Genomic DNA, 23051 nt, shown 5'->3' with positions numbered 1-23051 from the left:
GAAGATGCACCTAACTAGGTAGATAATACTGTACCAGGAAAGAGGGGAGAGCAACTTCTCAGAGGGGAAGAAGGATGGGGTGAAGAACTCTGTGAGGGGAATCGGGAGGGGCACATTTGGTATATAAATAAATATAATAATTATTTTTACAAATAAATAAATAAATAAATAAAATCACGGCATCTGCAAAAAATGCAATGCATAGGACAAACTTGACATTCTCTTTAAATGGTGCAGATTCATCATGCTAGAATATATGTGATGATGACTTCTGTCCTTATATACCCAGAGTACTTTGTGTAGAGTTGAGGCTTCATGAAGTTTTCCTCATCTTCATTGTGATACATATTACTGTCCTCATTGTTCATTTCATATGTAGGCAGTCATGTTGGTGAGACTATAGATGTAAAGAAAATGATACTGATTATATTGCCATACATATCTTATTGAATTTAATTATAAAAGATGTCCCGGGAATTTTTTCTATTCATTTAAGTTTACTTTTATATTATTCATCATTGAATAATATAACCATTCATCATTGAATTGGTTGTTTGAACCAATTCTAGTCTCTTTTGTAGTGTTCATTCACTGTGCATGACTATCAAGTCCTGAGTAGTAGAGCCCTTTTGAGAAATATAAGTGAATAAAGACATATTATCATTTGTTCCCTTTTTATTTTATTTGTTATTTGCTTTGTTTTGTTCTCTCTTCCTCTTTTTCTCTCATTCTCTCTCTACCTTTCTCATTGTGTGTGTTCGTGTGTGTGTGTGTGTTTGTGTTTTTATGTTTGTGATATATCTCAATTTCCAGGCTATATTGGCCTCGTTTTGTCTATCCTACTGCCTCTTCTTCTGCAAACTGAGATTATAAGTATGTACCAAAGTTCAGAGCCTATTAAATACATACTTAAAAAATTATTTCTCTGAGCCCTTTAAAAACTGATTTCCTGAGCATTTTTCTGTATGGTATGGAAATAAAGCTGGAAAACATTTACAGTCTTCTACTCTGTCCATAAGCTTTGTCTAAGGATCTTTTCATTCTTTAAAGGCTGTTAATATATCTGACATTAACATGCTAATATTTACCCCAAGTCAATTCTGTATACTTCTTAGATACTTAGACAAAAATATTCCCAAATAGAATGGACACATATTCATTCCACACAAACTTCTTTATATACAGATTTTTCAAGGGTTAAAATCTAAGATAAATGAAGAAAATATCTAATAAAAATGCCTTAAAAGAAAAAAAACCAAAGATTGTATAAACACAGTAACATCATGTCTTAGAGATTTATATTTATTGTCTTTTTATTTTTAAATATTTGATTCTATCAAATTATACCTTTGTGTAATGGAAGATTGACATTTAATTGAAAAGGCCAAGTTTTATTTCTTGAGTTTGTTTTTATCTCTTTATCAATTGAAAATGGAATGTAAAATGTTTCTGTTCCATAAGATTTTCTAATCTTCCTTTGCTTTGATTTTTGTTTTACTTCACTCTGTTATTTGTTCTCTCTAGGAACTAACTATTCTTACAAATAATCAGTTTACTATTTGAGACAATCGAAGTACAAATCAACTCTGCTTGGTTCAAATAATAAACATACAAGTTAGTCCAGTTTTAAAATCAAATTTGCTAAGAATTAGAAGTTTTAATTTTTTTTTACTTGTGTTTTAAAGACTAGCCTTTCATTTTCTTGGAAAATTGAAGAAATAGAGGCTAATTTATCTTAGTCCACTGTTTCAAATTCAGTTAGAAACTAACAGTATGTGTAATTAATATCTATATTTTGTTGTTTCCTTGATGTTTTTGAGGCAAAGTCTCACTATAAGGCTACTAGTTTTGAGTTTGCCTCAGTGTCTATTCCTGAGTAGACACTGCTACAGGTGTGGCCCTCCAGACCAGCCTCAGGTAAGATGTTATTCTAAAGATGTTATTCTAGCTCTGAAAACATTATTTGATGGATAATCATTTGCTGTAGAAATGTTAGGACTTGAGCCCAAATTCCAGAAACCAACCAAATACAAGCAAAGTAGCATGTATTTACAATCTTGATACTCTTATGCATAGATGGAGGAAAGAGATGGAAGAGTCTTCAGGAGTTTGTTAAGAGATAAATTAGAAAGAGGTCATGATCATCAATAACAAAAGAGACCTGTCATTTGCAATGTCCTCGGTCATACTCTGACTTTCATGATAGTTGTAAAACTTCCATGCACAGATATGCATGCATTCAATAGACACATATCATGCACATGCATCACACTCACACATAAAAACAAATGAAAGATAATCATGTTATTCTCCCCTAGGCTTACTACAACATATCATATGTTGTAGTAAAAAAAAGAGTTCTCATACCAGTATATGGGTTGTTCATGTAAAGAACACTTTCCTGTGTACTTTCAACTTCAGTATAGGTGATGTAACAGCTTGAACACTGTTAGTCTTAAAGGTATTTATTAGACAGCAAGGGCAAAGCTGTGTATAACATAGAAATGTTGATATGCATATAAAGTGACACCATGCCCCTTGATATAACTTCAGAACTTAAAAAGGAATGTGTTCTTCATAAGGATTTTAAAAATTCTAGCAAAATGACATTTCTAAGAGTAAAGATAAAAGTAAAATTGTTGGGCCATGTCAAACCTGGGCCGGGAGTCTTGTGGGAGAGCCTAAGCCTGGCTTGAGTTTTGAGATGGGTTTGTGTCTTAGTCACTTCCATATTGTAGTGACTCAGCAAGACCTGTTTGGCCCCGCCTTTGCCTTTCACTGTTTCTGATGTGAAGCTTCGCCATTGGCCCTGTCAGTCACCCCATAACCTCTGTCACCCTTCCCTGCCTCCTACATCATCTCACCCCACCAAAAATCCCCCACCCTATACTCCAAACATATATAAGCAAAAAGGCTAATGCAATAAAATTGAGTTCCTGCTTTGACAAGACTCCCGGCCCTGTGTGATTTTAAGCAGGTCTCCAACACTCATCATTCCACTCAGCCCCGGAGAGATCAGGTGGGTCTGGATTTCTCTATTCACAACTACCTGAACCATCAAGGGGCATAAAATCATTTCTTTTTTTTTTTTTTTTTTGAAAATATAACACTGCATTTGCACTGGTACATGGTTAATAATAATCAAAATAAAAATTCCATAAAATAATTAGGCATATATAATGTTATAATAGGCAATCATTTGCATGTTTTTCAGAATGTCTCCTATACTAGATTATTATGAGCCATCCAATACACATAATTATACCATTAAGTAACAGGATTCTTTGTTACTTATTTATAAAGCTGAAGAGTTAGCTGACATTTTTGCCCCTTCCACAATGGCAATTAATGTTGCAGATTATAGAAAGAACATTAAAAAAAAAAAAAGTAGTTCTCAAGTATCCTAGAATGAGAGTTAAAGAAGGTTACAGACTTGTATCATTCACATCAGCAATATAAGGATGTCTAAGCAGAATCAAGAATGAGCAAGAGCAAAGAGCCCTCAACTCAATCTCTGTCTTCTCATTATTCCACAAGATAATCAATGCATTTTCTTCTAAGTGGGTTTTTTTTGCTCCCCCTCAAAACAAGCTGGTTATTTTTGTTCCATATCATTACCATATGTTAAGACCCATTGAAGTAATAGTGATACAAATGATTTGTGAGGAACCAATCACTTTCTGCTTTGATATAAACCCTACTTCACAAGACTGAACTCAAGCCTGGTGCTGGAAAAATATCAAAATATGATTGGGTAGGTAATAGCTCATAATCCTCCAAGGAAAACTTGATACTATAGTTCTGCTAATTTGTCATAGTAACAAGTTGCCCCGAATTTCTTATCATTGTACACATAGATTAGTGTATACACAATGAAACACAAGGAAGTTTCATTTTACAGTATTAAGGGAGGTAGCTCAGAGAACTCTACTACTTAGCATGCAGAGAATAAATGTTTAGTTCTATATGAGGCAGCTATATAAATCTCCTCTGCTGACACTCAGGAGTCATTTCAGAAAAAGGTGAAGAAAGAGTAAGAAACAGAAATAGTAAACATGTATAGTGAAATACTATTTACTGGATATACCCATGATGTTGCACACATAAAATCACATCAATTGTTATGATTTGCATAAGTCTTGCACCATCTCAAAATAGCCAAGTTCTCAACATGTATCAGAAAGTCATTCATGATGTACAACCAATAGAAAAGAAGCTATTTGTAATTCATGACTGCTGCGGGAAAGTCAGTTTTCTTCAAGAGTGTGACTTTTGATAAACTACATATGCTCCAATAGAGTATCCTACATCTATGTACCAATAATAAGCAAGTGCTATGTACAGTTAATAGGTTTTAAAGTAAATAAAAAGCACATGAAGTGAAGAAAAAGTAATGGAGGTCATAAAAAAAGATTAGTAGGGATGGAAAAATATATAGATTTGATCAAAATGAATTATAAATATATATGAAATTTTTAGACAAAAAAAGTATGACGATTTCTACCACAATTCAAAAATGATCTGTTAATTTTTTATTAGATATTTTCTCTATTTACATTTCAAATGTTATCCCCTTTCCTGGTCTGTTAATTTTTTTAAACTATTGTTTAAACTAATTTTGAATAATCACTAGTGAGAATTATGAATTCATAGCTTCACTTACCTAGTAAAATATTGTTGATGCTAGAAGAGTCTGTCACAAAATAACCATTTAATAAATATTTTTTGAAAAAAAATTAAGAAGAGTGAGTTTAGTGTCCAGTAGATACCTTAGTTAATTTTATCTTCAGGCTTATGCACTTCAGGCTGTAGAATCTTGGTTGATTTTTAACTAAATGTTAATGTTTGGAATTAGCATACTACTTATGAATCTCCTAGAATATTTTTGGCACAATCGTTAACAGTAAATCTGGAATACTGTTTTCATCTGGCATAAACTAAGACTTAACAGAATTGGTTTTCAGTACATCATTGTACAAGCTAGGGGAATTTATCTTACTCCTGTATAGAATGTCCTTGGAGGTAAATGTGCTAATAATAATAGTCTATTTAAAATTGTTAATAGAATTCTATACTGTAGCAATCACTTGAAAATGGAATGCTTATTACTAAGCAAAATGACTTTACATTCATTGAACTTCTTGGGTATGTTTTTAAAATTGCTACCTCAGTCCTAACTATTGTATATTTCTCAAAAATGTAAATCAGATAGCTTCTAAGATATCTTATAGGAACAATAAAAATTAGAGGAGAGAGAGAGAGACAGACAGACAGACAGAGAGAGAGAGAGAGAGAGAGAGAGAGAGAGAGAGAGAACCTAATGCAGGTACCGATGATGGATAATGGTAGTGTAATTAATAAAATATAAAATCTTTGTTTTAGGTAGAAAATCATATAGCTTTACATAGACTCACCACGTCGCATCTGAATTAGTGAAAGAAAAAGCCAACACCATCCTCTAAATATACCATAGGATGCGTTTACTTTTCATATAGTGTAATGCAAGGCATGCGTTGTTAGGGCATGTTTTGTCTGAGCAGTTCCATACTATTTGGTAGAGTTCGGATGTTTATATATCTGTTCATGCCTTAAACTAGGCTTGCAGTGACTGACATCTGAACTCATTCTTTTCTTCTCAGTTCTCCCAGAAGGGTTATTCTAGCAAGCTGACAGTTTACTTCTCTGCACTATATTATATTTCATTTGGAATATATATGAAGACAATGCAGTAGTGAAAAAGTTCAGAAGGAGATTTTTACAGACCCTCTGAATACTGCATGAGATTAACTAGTAGAGAGTTCTCAAAGCATGCTTATTCCATTTCTTATTATTTCACTGAATTTTTTCACTAATCTAAGGAAGAAGGCTTGGAACTGGCAGGTTAAGTGACCTGCCCAAGGTTAGACTTACATTGAATATTGAAGTTTGACATGATCCTACATTTTCTATATTTCAGTATTTATCCCACTAGCACATAATAAGGTCATCAATCTTAATCATAGATGACTGGAACACATATCCCAAAAATAGTGACCCTTAAAGCCACCCAGAGGCCTTATTCCCATTCTTTGCACTCCTATAGAGCATGGATCAGCAAAACAAAATTCACAGAAAAAGAAAAATAAGCTCTACAACTTTAAAAAAGAACAAGCAAACAAACAAAAAACAGAAAGTATATTGGAACACAGCTACATCTTATTCTTTATATATTGTCTATGTTGATTTTCAATAAATACACAGTGACAGGATTATATATTAAACAGAACTGTGTTGTCTTAAATTTTTATTCTTTTACTGCCTTTATACATTAAAAAAGTTATCTTTGCTATGGAATATTCAAAGATAAAAATAAACTCCTAGACTCTACTGCAGCTAATTCTCTAAAGAGCTTCAAAAATCTCTGGCACTTACAACCAATTTTTTGTTTGTTTGTTTGTTTCTTTAGCTGTTTTTATTAAGCCTCCTTAATTGGCTTGAATTCTCATCTCTTATTCATTTCCTTCAGATTTTTTTTCCTAACTTTTGTGCACATAACATAGACCTGCTGTATTCACATTATACACATGAAGTAACAAATGTTAGTATAAATGATATTGGGAAAAAAGTAGACTACACTTAGATATATATGCATATGATGTATATATAGTATATGTACACACATATACATATGTATACATATACATACATATACACATACATACACATATACAAAAGTATACACAAAAGACATATACATATGCATATGTATGCACATACAAATGCATGCATATACACATATGTACACATACATATAAGTAGAACAATCCCTGCAGGCATTGGGAGAGTCCATGAATAGTTTCTTATATCTTTGACATGAAATGCCATTCTCTAGACATGACAAACTTGATGTCCTCCTAAACTTTCAGCAACAATGATTACAACAGGAAAATTGCACAATAGTGAACTCATCAATATTCCTCATGGAGATAAGTGATATAAGAGGCCCCATCCATCCCTAAGAATTCATACATAAAGGTTGCTAGTTGTAGTTATTGAGCTACTCATAAGTTACCTATGCTCCTGTAAGTAATGATGATTGACTTAATTACTTTATCAAGCTAAATAAATAGAACATGCCTTTATTGTATCCTTGGGAGCCTGTTCTAAAATTAATAGACATCATATGCATATATATCTAAGTGTAGTCCACTTCCCCCCCCCCCAATATCATGAAAAAAAGTCAAAGAGTAGATTTTAAATATTATATAGGTAAGGTTGTTCATTTCTTATATGGAAATCAAGTACAATGGCTGAACAATTAGCAAGACACAATATTTGCTAATCCATCATAGTTCAGTACCTTGCCATTCTAACTACATTTATATTCTGGCAAGATTTCATAGTCTCATGAATGTATATTTTATTTATGTGACAATGGATCTTAAATAACCACAATGCAAGTTATTTTAAAACCTGCTAAACAACAATGTTGCCATGAAGTTTCACAGGAACTAAGACATGACATGCAGAAGCTCTTGATTTGGACCTATTGAAAATTTCCATATACTAATTAATAGTGAGTTAATATTTCCATTTACATAAGCAAACATTGTTGGAGTCATCTTACATTGCTCTTCCCATCATACCATAGTAAATGTAGTTCTATCCTTAGAAAAATGTGCAAAGTCTCAGCTCTCTCAACCACTCCTCAAGGACACAGATATTCATGATCTAAGCTAGCATGAAACTTTGAACTGGAATATTGTTTCATGTCCTACCTCTTTTATCTGTTCCTATCTATGTCTCAAAGAATCTGTGTTCTGTGCTTAACTCAGAATGAATATGCAAAAATACAAAGAAGCCAATACCGTGCACACAATGGCCAGGGACTTGTGCTTCTTTATGAACAGGCTTGATCTTGACCTACAGAGCTACTCAGCATCTACCCTTCCAGCTCCATACAACTTCCCTGGCTCTCACTTCCCACTCTCACTTTATCCTCCCTTGGCTCATGACTCTCTGGACACACTGGCTTGCTGGCTGATTCTTGAGAACATGCCATGCGTTCTCCTCAGAACCTATATCTTGCATTCTGTTTACATTGTTCTTCATTCAAATAACTACATGGTGTCTATCCTTATTCCTTATAGTTTCTATTCATCCATTGTTTGAATGAAGTCCTTCTTGGCCATCCCAGAATTAATTTGAAGCCTATCCATGTCCCTCCAACCAATACTACAGTACAATCTTTATTCTTTCTTCCTGCTTTATTTATATTTTCATACATTTATAAGTTAAGTTAAATTACGTGTTTCATATAATTATATTATGACATATCCCACTTTTAAGTATTTGTTCTAATTTCTCTTTAACATTTATTTATTAGAAATTACTCTATACTTTTATCTTTTCATTGTTCACTTGCTATATATTTCCCTTAATTGGACTAAAGGTAAATAAGAGCCGAGGGTTTTAGCTGAATGATTCATATACAGTCCTTAGATTTCTAAGGACCTGGCAAAGAAATTAATATTCATTTCTCACTTAATCCTCACATGATAGTAAGGTAAATAGATACGATTCCCACTGATAAAAGAATAAGCTTAAGGTTATTAAACTTAAATTATTTGCTGTTATTCACACAACTAATGAGAACCACTGCCAAGACTGTAACTAGGAATTGTGAATTCACAAAAGGATCTGTTCATTATGATGCTCTAGCAGCTGAGAACTCCGTAGAATAATTCTGAAAAAGAAATAGTAACACAATTTAAATGAAAATCTATTCTTAATTTAAAAAAAATGTAATAGACCGAGGAATAGGGTAACTGTAGCTTGCAAATTTTCAGGTAGATTCTCAAGTTTGGGAAAAAACAGGTGGGTATTTAACAAAGTACTCTGCTTTTTCTAGGGCACATAACACCTTGATTTATTTTTTATTACATCAAAAATTGAAGGAAAAGAAAGGAATGAGAGAAAGAGAGGGAGGACAGGAGTGAAGAAAGGAGGGAAGGAGAGAAAGCGAGAGAGGGGGTGGTGGTGGGAGGAAGTAAGGCCTGGTGATTAGTTCAGTGGTTTAAGGTTTTCCCTGTCAAACCTGACAACCTGAATTTGATCCTCACCACCAGTATGATGGAAGGGGAAAACAAATCCTACAAGTTGTCTTCCTACTTCCAATGTAAATAATGCATACGGATGGAAACCGAAACACACACACACATACACACACACACACACTCACACACACACAAACACTCACACTCACAAACACAAATGCATGCATGCACATGCCTGAAGGAGGGAGTCAGACAGAGGAATGCAATTCATGAAAGACTGAAATAAAACACTATTCAAGTCCTGCCCATTATAAAGTTTTATGATGGTTAGTGCCTAGTCTGATGAGATCTTGTTATATACCATGTTTGGGTGATATCATTGGAAACCTTCTCTTTTCCAAACAGAAATGGAGGAGCAAATAAACAGGAGAGGAGAGGTAGGAAAACCTGAGAGGGGTGGAAGGGGGGAGGGACTGTGGTTAAGATGTATTGTGAGAGAAGAATAAAAATAAGTTTTGACTAAATATGCTTTCCTTCCTCCTAATCTCCTAGTTGTCACAGCAAAGTTACCCAACTAAGGTGAAAATGTAGAGTTGTGATAGCAGAGAATGAGGCATTTTAACACATTTTTAAAGGAATCCGATGTGAGTTTAGAGGTGATAACCAATAGAAGAAGGCCAGAAGACACCTAGGATGCTTCAAGCAGGATGCTAATGAACTGTGAATGGCCCTGAGGTCACAATTCTAATCCTTATGGAATGGATGGGATGAGCCATGGTTACAATAACACAGAGCCTGCTCGGTCCTCAGGACTGAGAAAATTGGGGAACAGCAATAGGTCAGCAAAAGATGTAGCAAACTGTTTTATTGTTGTTTCTCCATTCTCTTCCATTTCTATTCCCTTCCTATAAATGCTTCTTTTGGAAGGTTGCCATACCTTCTAACAGAGTAGGTAGTATCCTGCCTTTAGCTATAGCTCTATAATTTTTATTTGTTTGATACATGAGATAAATAACCAAAATGTATAATAACCTTTATTTTTGAATGGTCAGGAAAAATTTAAACCACCTTTGGGTCTTTTTCATCTTTAAGGCATTTTCAGAAAAAAAAATCTAAGATGGATTGTCATAAAAACATTTAGAAATGGCACTTACCATAAAAGTGCATAAGGAAAGGGTCTGTTGGTGCTTAAAAACGACTTAATTTCTATTTCATTTTATTTAAAATATAAACTTAAAAATACTGTAATTTCAAAAAGATTTCTGAAATAAACTAGTAGTTAGATCTTTAACACAATGAGGCATTTCAATGTTATATGCTGGGTTTAATTTTTATTACCTGTATTAAGAGGAAATAGTAATTCTCTCTCATATTATAAAATGTTTAATAATGTCATTAAATACATATAGAACTAAAATTTCCATTAAAAATAAGATCAGCTACTCCTATATTAGAAATAGACTCTATTAACCTTAATTAAAGGAATGTTTTCAAAGCCTAGAGAATTTAAGGCCGAGGAATTTACTTACCTTTTTTTTTTTTTTTTTTGCTTGCAGTTTTTTGTGCTGTTTTGGCATCTTGAGAAAAATCATTTATTTCTCTATGCTGTCTTGTTGATATGATGATAAAAAATTCAATTTAATATTTTCCCATGGGCCATTTTTATGAATTTTCTCTGTATATTTGATATACTGCAGTTTCATGGTTATGATCATATTAAGATTTTAATTTTATTTCTTTGGTTAAAAATCACTCATTACTCCTATGTGTGTAGGTTTTTGTCATCAAGGGTTTCTTGAAATTTTTCTTGCTAGTGGTGTTGTTCTACTACTTCAATTTGGTTTAGCTAGAAACACATTTCTACACACTTATGCAATTACAGTGCTCTTTGTGTTTCCACATGTTAGTGGTCGTTCACCAGAAGCATCTGTAGAGGTGGGAAAGAATCAATGAGTGAAAGATAGGATACACTTTATACTCAGGATACCAGAACTGAAAAGAGTAGTGATTTAAAAGAGCAGTGGTGAGAGAGAGAGAGGAAGAGAGAGAGACTGAGACTGAGACAGGGAGAGAGACAGAGAGACAGAGAGACAGAGAGTTACAGAGTTAGGTAACAGGTGAAGATAGAAGAAAACAGAGAATAAGAAGGAGCCAGAAAATTAAAACGTTTCCAGAGTTGGTTTGAGGTCAAGCAGAGCAATTCAGTAAGAAGCTGTAAGAATCCAAGATGAATCAGTCAAATGGGAAGATTAGATGGTTATGAGGCTAGAAGTTCCAGGCCTAGGGATAATTAGACCAGAGAAGGAACTGCTCTGGACTCAGCTCAAGCTATGTATTACCTCTAATCTTATCACATCATCTGAGGAAATAAAAGTGACATTTACAACAGACACATACACTGTGTGAAACCTTCATGGCTTACAATGACTAACACAAAAAGAAGCTTATTAGAAAAAAAATTATCATGAACCATTTGGATCTGCCCTTTATCCACTATATCATTATCATCAGATATCTATTTAAATTATAAATAAAAATTTATTTTACATCAGATTTGAAGATTGTTCCTTGGCAAGACTGTTTTGATCCATGAAATGTTAGTATTTGCAAATGAATTCTATTCCTGATCATTTTGTTCTGAATAGAGTATTGATGTATCTTGGCCTTTCTCCTAAAAACAACTATTGAGCTTTTCCCTGTGTGGTTTTAATAATTAAAGAGAAAGGAGTGGATGTCCTAATGACTGGTTGTAAGTAGATTTGCTTCTGTAAATATTGCATGTAAGTCACATCATTTTCTACGTACGAAATAATAAGACAAGGCTGACTTAGAAATGACACTTAGATATAACAACTTGTACAATAACATACCTTTTAACTTTCATAGAAATATGGAAAATAAAAACTTCAATAAATTCTGATTAAAACACCAAAATGAATGTAAAAGAATAAAATACTGAAGCATACAAAATTAACTCCAAACAATAACAATATTTGGAAATGAGTTTATTAGAGAAAATTGAACATTTGTTTTTCACAGTTTTATTCAAAAAAAATATATATATACATATATATATTGGCCAACACCAATTTTTGAACTTAAAGAAAGATAGGTTCCACATATTCACTTTGCCTATATAACGTTCCCTGCATGAATATTAGTAAATTAAAGAGGAACAACTGAAATTAATACTGCACACAATATCATATAGAGAAGTACACTGTGACATATTTAAAGGAAAGATACAATCCCAGAAGCTATGCTTCCCACTCAGCACAAAAATAATGTTTCTGTTATTTAAGAATTGGACATTCTTAAAAGGTACTCAGCTCTTGAGCTAAACTGAAATAAAAAAAATGGAAAAATCTGTACTATTAGCATAGCAGTCTACTCTGTATGACACAAGCTCCCTAGACAGCTATTTCATTTCACTGTGATCTTAGACCTGAAAGATATGGTCTGAACCTTAGTGTCTTAGGCATATTTCACGGATTATTTTAGAATGTTTTATGTGGTTTGACTCTCAAGTTTGTTATGATAAGCATAATCCTCTGTTTGACTTTGAAATGCAAACATGATTAAACAAATATTTATCTGTCTGTTCTTGAGTTTTGAGTGAACTCTTACTGAAGTCAAAATTTACAAGGCATTTGTAAGAATGCTTTCTTCTGAGCAGCCGACTCAGCACACCAGTGAGTGTTTACCTAAGCCTTAGTAGAATCCAGAACAGAACCCATTTTGGTTCCCCTTTGGTGATCCACCAGCCTTAGCTGATTATTGTATTTTTTAGTAATAATAGTTTAAGAAGAGTTCTTTGAAAAACACAAAGTATGCAAATTGGGTGTGTCACTGACTTCATTATCATTCATTAACACCCCAGCAGGGATGGTTTTGTCACATTAATTAGATTCATTGAGTTGGGCTCTAAGGGAACAAGATTAAGCACAGTTATGTATTGTAAAGAAAAAAAAAAAAAAAACTGGACAGCATGGTAACAGGGATCCAGAGAATTTAAATAAAAATGTCTTTTTATATAAAAACTACATAGCTATGTGTCTGTTAAAATACAAATAGCAAAAATCTTTTGAGAATTTAGAAGTAATATAAAAAGAGCAATTATAACTTACAAATTATACTGGAAAGAGCTCTTCTGAGCAAGTTTGAACCTGAAAATGGTAATCATCTTCTAGGGAGCAGTCCAGACTATTCTTACTAAAGGAAACATTTAAATCTTTATCTCTGAAAATAATAATTCTCTGCACAAAAACAGCAGAAGACTAAAGTGTGACTTTTAAATTTGATCTTACTACTAAAAAGAGTAGTCATTTGAGAAATATTAGATTTGAACAATATTCTTTATAGACAGTGTCTTAGTCAGGGTTTCTATTCCTGCACAAACATCATGACCAAGAAGCAAGTTGGAGAGGAAAGGGTTTATTCAGCTTACAATTCCATAATGCTGTTTATCACCAAGGAATTCAGGACTGGAACTCAAGCAGGTCAGGAAGCAGGAGCTGATGCAGAGGCCATGGAGGGATGTTCTTTACTGGCTTGCTTCCCTTGCCTTGCTCAGCCTGCTCTCTTATAGAACCAAGACTACCAGCCCAGAGATGGTCCCACCTACAAGGGACCTTTCCCCCTTGATCATTAATTGAGAAAATGCCTTACAGTTGGATCTCATGGAGGCATTTCCTCAACTGAACCTCCTTTTTCTGTGATAACTCCAGCTGTGTCAAGTTGACACAAAACTAGCCAGTACAGTGTTCACATAGCAGTATTTCTGTATATGTGAATATCTATATAGATTTCCAAAAATATATTGCAATGTTTCCTGTTCCATTTTAAACCAATATCATAGCTTTAGATATATGTAAATGAACTGTTCACCAACCACTAGAAGATACCAGCCACAATCTTCAACTCTTATTTGTCTCTTATTTCTTGACCTTATTGTCTATTTTTACAATTGAATTAATTTCTATCATTCCTATAGCTACCCATTCCTACTCTGCTCCCAGTCCTTCCCTCCCTTTCCCCTCCCCACCCCTCCTTTCTTTCTATTCAGAAAAAGGGAAACCTCTCATGGATATGCCTTGGTGAAATACATGAACATTTTTTCTATGCCTTATCTACACATTTCCTTATGAATATAAGGTTTCTATAATCTGAAACAATTCTACTTCATTTCTTCTTTGTTAAAGTACTAATTTATTTCTGTACAAAATCTTCAGTGTTTTTAAGAAGATATTTTAAACTATAAACAGATTGTGCTTTAGGAAATTCAGGTTGCAGTAAAATTAGGCACAACTTCTTCTCTTGAGGCTACATAAAGCACTCCAATGAGGGGAAAGAGATTCAAAGACAGGTCACAGTCAGAAACCCTCCCTGCTTCTGCTGTTAGGAATCCCACAAGAAGATCAAGTGGAACAATTTCATATGTGCAGAGGCCTATGTCAGTCTCATTCATGCTTTCTGGGTTTTGTTTCAGTTTCTGAAAACACAGTTTTTTAATTCTTTCCCAGTAAATATATTATTGGCTTAATAAATGGGGAAAAAAAAACTAAATAAAAAGGAAAGGGATACCACCACTCCTAGATATGGAAGAAGAGTAAAGTTATTGTACACACGTGGGAGAGAAAAACCAGAAGCAGGAGCATATGGGAGAGCCCAGAGTGGACAGAGCTCTACCATGTGGGTGGCAGGGGCGGGTGGGTGGGGTGGTAGGGAGGGGATGAATCAGGTGCAAAAGCCAGAAGGCCTAAAGCTATAAAGAGAACAGATAACCAAAATGGTTGGATTATATAAGGAAGAGTAGCCCAGATCCCTGGCATTCAGACACCATAGTAGGAAGCAGTTACTAAAGCCAGGAGGATCCTGTAACAGGTAAGGGCTGAGGGATGCAGGAAGATCTGGCAGCTAGTGTTCACTTTGATAAATTACAAAGGCACCTCAGCCATTTCCGGGCTTGAAAGCACACACTTTCAATTCTCTCCAAATCAAAAACATTTCTTTAGTAAGAACAATAAGAACAAACCAGATTTTATATTATCACCCGAATCTCCCTTTTTTTCTATGAAATAGTGCTTAAATGTGTTTACATCCGTGACCCTACACACCCCAAAGCCTTTATCAAACCTGGACTGAAATCTTTGCTGCACCATATCGCTTAACCATTTTCCCAAATCCAGGTACCAAAGCAGCTGTACCCAGCTCATCTGAAAACTTCCTCTACTGAAAATATATATTATATTTTCTGTTGAATTGCAAAGCTCTGAAGGAGACAACTTTTAGAAAGGGAAATGTTGATCCCCACTCCCTCAGAGTGACTCTTCTTTTTAGCTGTCTGCTGCATGTAGTTCTCTTCCAGAAGAGTGCAGTGGGAATGGTAGGATGCCAATATTAAGGCAGAATACACTGAATTTCCTTTGTTGGCATTCATTCCCCCTCATGTTTTTCATGCTGGAAAAGAGAACTACTGTGCTGTAGGATGTACACTGCAGAAACCATCGGTGAAGGAATTAGTTGAGCAGCCCAGGCTGGGGTCTGGAAATATATGAGGTTATGAATCCAGTGAGTTTGTGTTAGAGTTTTGCCCATCTGAGCTTTGAAATGATTGAATTTTGTAAAGGATTCTTAGATGAGAGTGCTAGGCAATTTGGACCTAGATTTCTGAGTTACACAAGCTACCGAGTACAATAAGGTACGCTTTGAACTGATGAGTTTAAACACTTTGTTAAGCAACAACAACAAACAACATAAACAAAATATTGATTAATTCGGGGAGATAGTGAAATAGAGAGAGTACTAAAGAGAGAAAAGAAAGGGTGAGGAGCAAAGGAAAGAAAGGAGAGAAGGCAGCAAAAAATGAAAGCAGAAAGAAGTTAAAGAACTCTAAAAGATGAGAGGTTTAAACTCAAGAGAAGCTAGGATAGCTTCAGGAAAGAAAATAAGAACCAGTGGAAAAATCTGATTCATGTGAAATGAAAGGAAAGTGCTTTGTGCAAACAACAGTCCTAGTGTGTGAAATCCTAGGAAATGAATTCTGTTTGCTCTTTGAACACTGGGTTGTGGATGCAGAAGTAAATTTTTTCTTTTTCTTTTTTTTTTTTTTGACTCTTAAAATTAAATTTTTGGGAAAATAAAGGGAAAGAGTCAGATACTTGTTGCAAAGCTGAAGGAAAAAAATACTTAACATGGAGGACATGGAGGAACAGCTATAAAGACAACGAGAACATGAAAATATCCCTGGGAAACGTGAATGAAGTAGAAATAAGTGTTATTTTTTTCATCTCTTTTTGACTAATATAGGATGTGAGCAAAACCACACATGATTCTAGATAGCTAACACTAATATAGTACATTCTCAGTTTTGAGAGCATTAATAAGCTTTAACTATTAATAGACAATTGAGATTTAAATACATTTCATTGGGAAAAAAACTTAGAAGTTGAAAGACATCCAGGAGAGAATATTTAATTTGGTCTAACGGTGCAGAAAAAAACATGGATCTGTTATATTTATCTTTTTGAGTAGGATCATTATGATGGCATTTCAGTATTGTATATTAAATATGAACCTAGCTAGGTAAATTATAAGGCTGAATTTTGATAAATACATTTTAATTATTATCAACAAACAAGTAAGCTAGAAATTACCCCAAGTATTTTCAACCAAAGGGCTTTAATGCGGATCTGATTAAATAAGTGATGGGCAAGCTTGTCACTATCCATATTAACTAACAATGAGGAAACAAAAGATTTAGCACAGGCAAGGGTCTAGCATGAACAGACAGAAACCACTGTCTTATGAAGATGTGTGGACCAACCACAACCTCAAGAAAAAAGCATTTCATTAAAAATGAAGCCACATAAGAAGCACAGAACAGACAGATGCTGGATACTTCTCATTTCACAAACAGAAATATCATCTGTTGCCTCTATTTGCCCTTCATCCTCTAAGCCAACTTAGAAAAAGGTGACAGATCTGTTTGGAAACACAAGTTTTAAACAGTTGTCTGACTCAGCAGGGCAAAAGAAGCACAGCAAACAGATCCAACTCACAAAGGGTAGGCATAGGCTATGTCCAAAACAAGCAAACAAGCAAATAGACAAACAAACAAATAAATGGATACCCATTAAATAATTGAAATTAGAGTAAGCCTAGAAATTAACATAAAATTGACACGATATAGATTTTCCTACTAGTCTCATTTACACATATAATTAGTTTTAAAGACCCTCAGAATGTCAATGCAATTAAAATTACTTGGAACACTCATTTAATTCTATGTAATTGTTTAAGATCCCACACTACCACAATATCCATGATATTTAAAAACATTTTGATACAGAGAAAACGCATGTTCAAACACCAACATTCCTTTAGAAAAGCAATGCAGTTATAAACTGTGTTGGTCAATCATCCAACCTTTCCTAAGTACATCAAAAACAGGAAAATGATATCAGATTTGGAGATTTTAGCTTTAAGAGTGGAGAAGGTATAAAATGTATACCACACACCAACCATTCTAAATAGTTTTCTAGGGAATAGCTAATTACTAGTATGTTGAAGATTTGAGCTCTCACCACAATCAGTTCTGATAAGAAGACTTACAAACGTAACTTCTAACCTCACAGGCATATCTTTATCTTCTCTACTCATTTGTACGATTTTTAAAACATTGATTTCATTAATATGTGTTTGTGTCCGTGTCTGTGTGAGTATGCCACATGTTTTCTTTCCATGGAAGCAAGAAGAGGAAGTGGGATATGCAAAGTCGTATTTATGGGAAGTTGTGAGCTACTGATGTGACTGGTTGAAATCAAACTCAAATCCTCTAGAAAAATCAGCAAGCATTCCTAACTGCTGAGACATTTCCCTCACCCTACCATGTTTAATTAATTAGTTATCAATTCATTTTAAAATTTTCTTTCCTTAGTATTGAGGTCAAAATAAACACAACCCAAGCATTGTCACATTTGATTTAAAACACAGATATATACTCTCACATTCGACAGACCTCCGGCGGTGGTGTAGGACGCCATGCGTCTCCCAGGACTCGGTGAGGTTGGTCGTGGCCATGGCAGACTTGGAAGGACAGGATGACTCCGACGAATAAGGCAGTTGAGTTGCAGCTCCAGGTGAAGCACAACGCAGAGGAGCTGCAGGACTTCATGAAGGACTTGGAGCACTGGGAGAAGGACATGAAGGAGAAGGACCTGGAGCTGAGAAGTCAGGGTGGCGTTGCTGAGGAGAATTTACCTCCTATTCGAAATGGGAATTTTAGAAAGAAGAAAGGTAAAGCTAAAGAGTCTTCCAGAAAAAAACCAAAGAAGAAAACACGAAAAAGAGAATAAAATCTTACGACTATGATGCCTGGGAAAAACTTGATGTGGACAGGATTCTCGAGGAGCTTGACAAAGAAGACAGCCCCCACGATTCTCTGTCCCAGGAGTCAGAGTCGGACTAAGATGGCATTCCTGTGGATTTCCAGAAGGCCCTTGTGCTAAAAGAAAAGGGCAATAAGTACTTCAAGCAAGGAAAATACAATGAACCATTGAATGCTACACGAAAGGCATGGATGCTGACCTCTACAATCCCGTGCTGCCAACAAATAGAGCATCGGCTTACTTCAGATTGAAAACGTTTGCTGTTGCTGAGTCTGACTGTAACTTGGCAATTGCCTTGAGCAGGACTTACACCAGACGAGGTACAGTTAGGTTTGCTCTGCAGAAGTTAGAGGACGCCAGAAAATATTATGAGAAAGTGTTAGAACTGGAGATAGATAACTTTGAAGCAACAAATGAAAATTAATCAGGAAAATTAATCAGGCTTTAACATCCAAGGAAAACTCAGGTCCTAGAGAAGCTGCTGCTGCCGAGAGTAAGCAGGAGAGAAAAAAACCAAAGGGCAATCAGCAGGGTAGGCAGAAGGCCACTGTGGAAAAAGACCTGGGCAATGGATTTTTCAAAGAGGGGAAATACGAGCAAGCAATTGAATACTATACCCGTGGGATAGCAGAGGACCGCACCAACGCCCTGCTCCCAGATAACAGAGCAAGGCCTCTCTTAAGATTCAGAGATATGAAGAAGCTGAAAGAGACTGCACACAAGCTATCGTACTAGATGGCTCATACTCAAAAGCGTTTGCCACAAGAGGAACCGCAAGGACATTTTTGGGAAAGATCAATGAGGCCAAGCAAGATTTTGAAACTGTTTTACTTCTGGAACCTGGAAATAAACAAGCAGCAACCAAGCTTTCCAGAATCAAAAGGAACTCATTGAGAAAGCCCGTTGGGATGATGTCTTCCTTGACTCCACACAGAGATACAATGTGGTGAAAGCTGTGGATAATCCTCGTCCTCCTCGGGGATCGCCTAAAGCACTCAAGAAGGTTTTTATTGAAGAAACTGGCAATTTGATAGAGACTGTTGATGCACCATAGTTCTGCCACTGTTCCCGAGAGTGATCGAGCAAAGGAGGCTATGGGCACTGGAAGCAAGAAGAATTCAAGCCAGGGCACCTCTCTCCCTGCAGGGGATAGGCCAAGAGCTAAAGTGTTGAAAATAGAAGCAATCAATGACTCTTCAGCCCCACAAGCACAGGTGGAGGTGAAGCAGGATGCACCTCAGCCTGTGAGTGAGAAGGCCTCCGTGAGGGAAGAGCAGACGCCAGGTCAGCTGGCCGCTGCTATTCTGCCTCTAGTTCCTGCCAACTCCTTCCAGCTCGAGTCTGATTTCAGACAGTTGAGAAGTTCCCCAGAGATGCTGTATGAGTATGTAAAGAAAATTGAACCATCTTTGTATCCGAAGTTTTTTCAGAAAAACCTAGATGCAGATGTATTCAATCAAATCATTACAATTTTACACGACTTTTACATTCAGAGGGAAAAGCCAACTCTCATCTCTGAAGTCTTAGAACAACTTTCTCAGCTGAGAAGTTTTGACATGGCGATGATATTTATGTCAGGACCTGAGAGAAAGCTTACAAATGTATTATTATTCAATCGCTTAGAAAAATCAGACCTGAAGGAAGATTCTGTTGAAGAACTCAAGAAAAGATACAGCAGCTTACCTCCATGATTGGACATGTACATTATTTTCTTTACTGAAATCAATTGTTTGACTTTTTACAAAAGTGAAATCTTACCCGAGAGGGGTTTCCTCTCTCTGGATGGCAGTTGATTCACTATAAGTATTCTGTGGCCTAACTAGTGAGAGATGCTTCAGATAAACTAAGTTTCTGTGAGTTATAGATTAAAAAAAAAAAAAGGAAGTGATATCATCACAAGGAATGACTTAGTATTACACTACTGAGAGGCATAAAGAGGAGTCAGAAACTCATAGCATCCCCTAGGCCACCATATAGAACCATGGATATTTGTTCCTAAAAGAATTATAAAAAGAATAACTCAAGGAAACACCTACATATATAGATAAGCTGAAATCTTTTTCTCCAACAAAAATAAATTGAAGACAAGAATACTTTGAATAAGATCTTAGTATTTGAATCTCAGAAAACCCTACTGTCAATGCATATTTTCTTTAAAAATTATATTCTTTTTTGTGCACATGAATGTCATATGTGATTGCACATGCAAAGAAACCAGAGGAGAGCATTTCCTACATTGAAGGAAAAATTACATGTGGATATGGGTGCTGGAAACTGAATCTGGGTCCTCTGCAAGTGCAAGAAGAACCCTTAACTGAAGAGATGGTTCTCCAGCACTTTGTCTATGGGGTTTTTTTCTTACTAAAGTCTCTTATTGATTTTGATATGATGAAAATTAAACCTAATTTAAGAAATATAATGAAACTTTTTATAAACCTATAATTAGAAACATCTAGAATAATTTCTATTGAATTGTAGATGACTTATTCAAACGTTACCCATCAAGACATAAAGTAATATTTTCATCACCCACTACTTTTGCCATGTATTGTGTATACAAAATGACTTTGTTTTAAAAATACAATCATGGTAAATATAACAAATAACAAATTCAGAGAATAAATAATACATTATTGAAGTGCTCCCATAATATTATCATTAGTAACTCAGCCCTTATCATCTGTCCATCCAACTACCAAGCTAGTTCTCAGCTCACAGAAAATGCCCTTGTGGAGACATGATAAGCACATCATTTTGCTCCAAGATTTATTCTTCTAATGAAGGTAAATCTCTGTGGGCATGAGAAGACTATTATAGAATCCTATATTGAATTTTCATTAAAATGTCTAGTTATTACTTCTTCAAGTTTCCAAGTTTTCCAAATGTGGAAACCAAGAAATTATTACAATCTGGAAGAATATAAGTAGGAAGTCTGACTGGATGTAAATGAAAATGTAGAAAAGCATAAAAGAAATGTGTATATTCATAGAGATAGTAACATATGCACATTTGTTAATAAGAATATCAATATTGACTGTTCAACAATGATAGAGAAAATTAGGGCAGGAAAATATAAGCATGGTATTTGAGAGACCACTTGCAACCTTATAACCCTTTAGATAATCTGTAAAACAAAAAATTTTATTTTTATTATACTACTTAACAATATAAATTGTAACAAGTGCTGATTTGTAATGTGACATTTTCAGATCTGCATCAATCATGCACAAAAAAATTAGTAAATGTGCAGGTTATTAACATCCATTTTAAACTCTGTGAAAATATATGCAACCTCCCATAAAATAAAGCTATATTTAGATAATGAATCTATTTAAAATATCAGTATGTTTAAAATATATTTGTCAACACAGACACCACCTGCTCACCAGTGCTAAATATACTACTACATTGTAAATCTCCATATGGCCCTGGAATCAGCCATCTCATTGGTTGCTCTGCTTTCTTTACCCATATCTAAGGCATTCTGGTCTCCCAGCCTCCTATCATCATGTATCTAAGTGTAAACATACTGCCCTTTGTAGCATACTGACTAATAAACTAAAACAGTCAACTGTGGTAACATTATTGCTAAGGAACTAGAAATGGTTCTTAATGATATTTTCCTTTTTCTTCACATTTTAGACTGTCAACTAAGGGTTATCATCCTATTCCCCGGAGTCTTTTATGTATTTTCCAAGAACTTGTAGCCACAGATGCCTTCCAAACCTAGGTCTACTGAGATTCTTCAATTTTTCAGCTAATTTAGGTATCTGGTTTCTGCTCTAACAGATGGACTTACTTACCAACTTAGGGAATGAAATGAAAATCTTTCTTTAGATCTATCTTTAGAATAAATTAGTATTGTAGATCATTTTTTACAACTGTTTCCAACGGTTTTATCATGCAGAAATATTATTTGGTCTTAGGTATCTTCTGAAACCAGGCTACACACTACCTTTATATCTATACTCTTACCTTGCCAACTACCTAGGACTGGTTAAGTTGTGGATCTTGAAATATACCTAAAACAGCCACTTGACTGAAACACCACAATACCTAGGAGACACTTTCAATATTTGTCCTTATGTCCTCAGACAAGCTTACTTCTCACTATTAATCAAGGAAACTTTGCTGTGCAATAGACAGAAACCATTAGAGAAAAAGTTTCCCAATCAAAATGCAGAGTTGTAGATGTCAGTTTCAACTGATTCATCCACAACACAACTTGTATACCCAAGGCTTAAGAATCATTGCAGAAGATGGAGTAGAAAGACTGTAAGACTCAAAGGATCAGGGAGTTTGCTATGTGATTGTGTGTCCTGGAATTTTCAGAAGCAACACTCATAAAGTCTGAGTATGATCAATTATGACTGCCTAAACATTATGTAAACAAAGAGGTACTAATAGATATACTAATGTGCAGTCTTCTATCCAAAACAAAGAACTGCAGGCAAATAAGTCTGTTGAGAGCTGGAGAAATCAGTCTTTCCTAGGGAGGGGCTCAATAATTGGTAATGTAATATCAAGATGGTCATCTTTAAAAGCATATATATACAAGAGACATTATATTAACTGAGTGTGGTAATTATATATAATACATATATATATTAAAGAAATTAAAGAAAAG

General features: G+C 34.9%; 1 pseudogene; it reads left to right on the top strand.

Annotated features, from left to right (window-relative positions):
- The first annotated feature begins 18136 nt into the window (after positions 1-18136).
- On the top strand, positions 18137-20115 carry LOC110285463 (RNA polymerase II-associated protein 3 pseudogene; annotated as a pseudogene).
- The last annotated feature ends 2936 nt before the right edge of the window (positions 20116-23051 follow it).

This window comes from Mus caroli, unplaced genomic scaffold, assembly GCF_978045245.1.
Source record: "Mus caroli unplaced genomic scaffold, Mus_caroli_1 scaffold_1, whole genome shotgun sequence".
Taxonomy (NCBI): Eukaryota; Metazoa; Chordata; class Mammalia; order Rodentia; family Muridae; genus Mus; species Mus caroli.
Note: the sequence above shows the minus strand (reverse complement) of the source record. Positions and strands in the feature narration are given on the sequence as shown.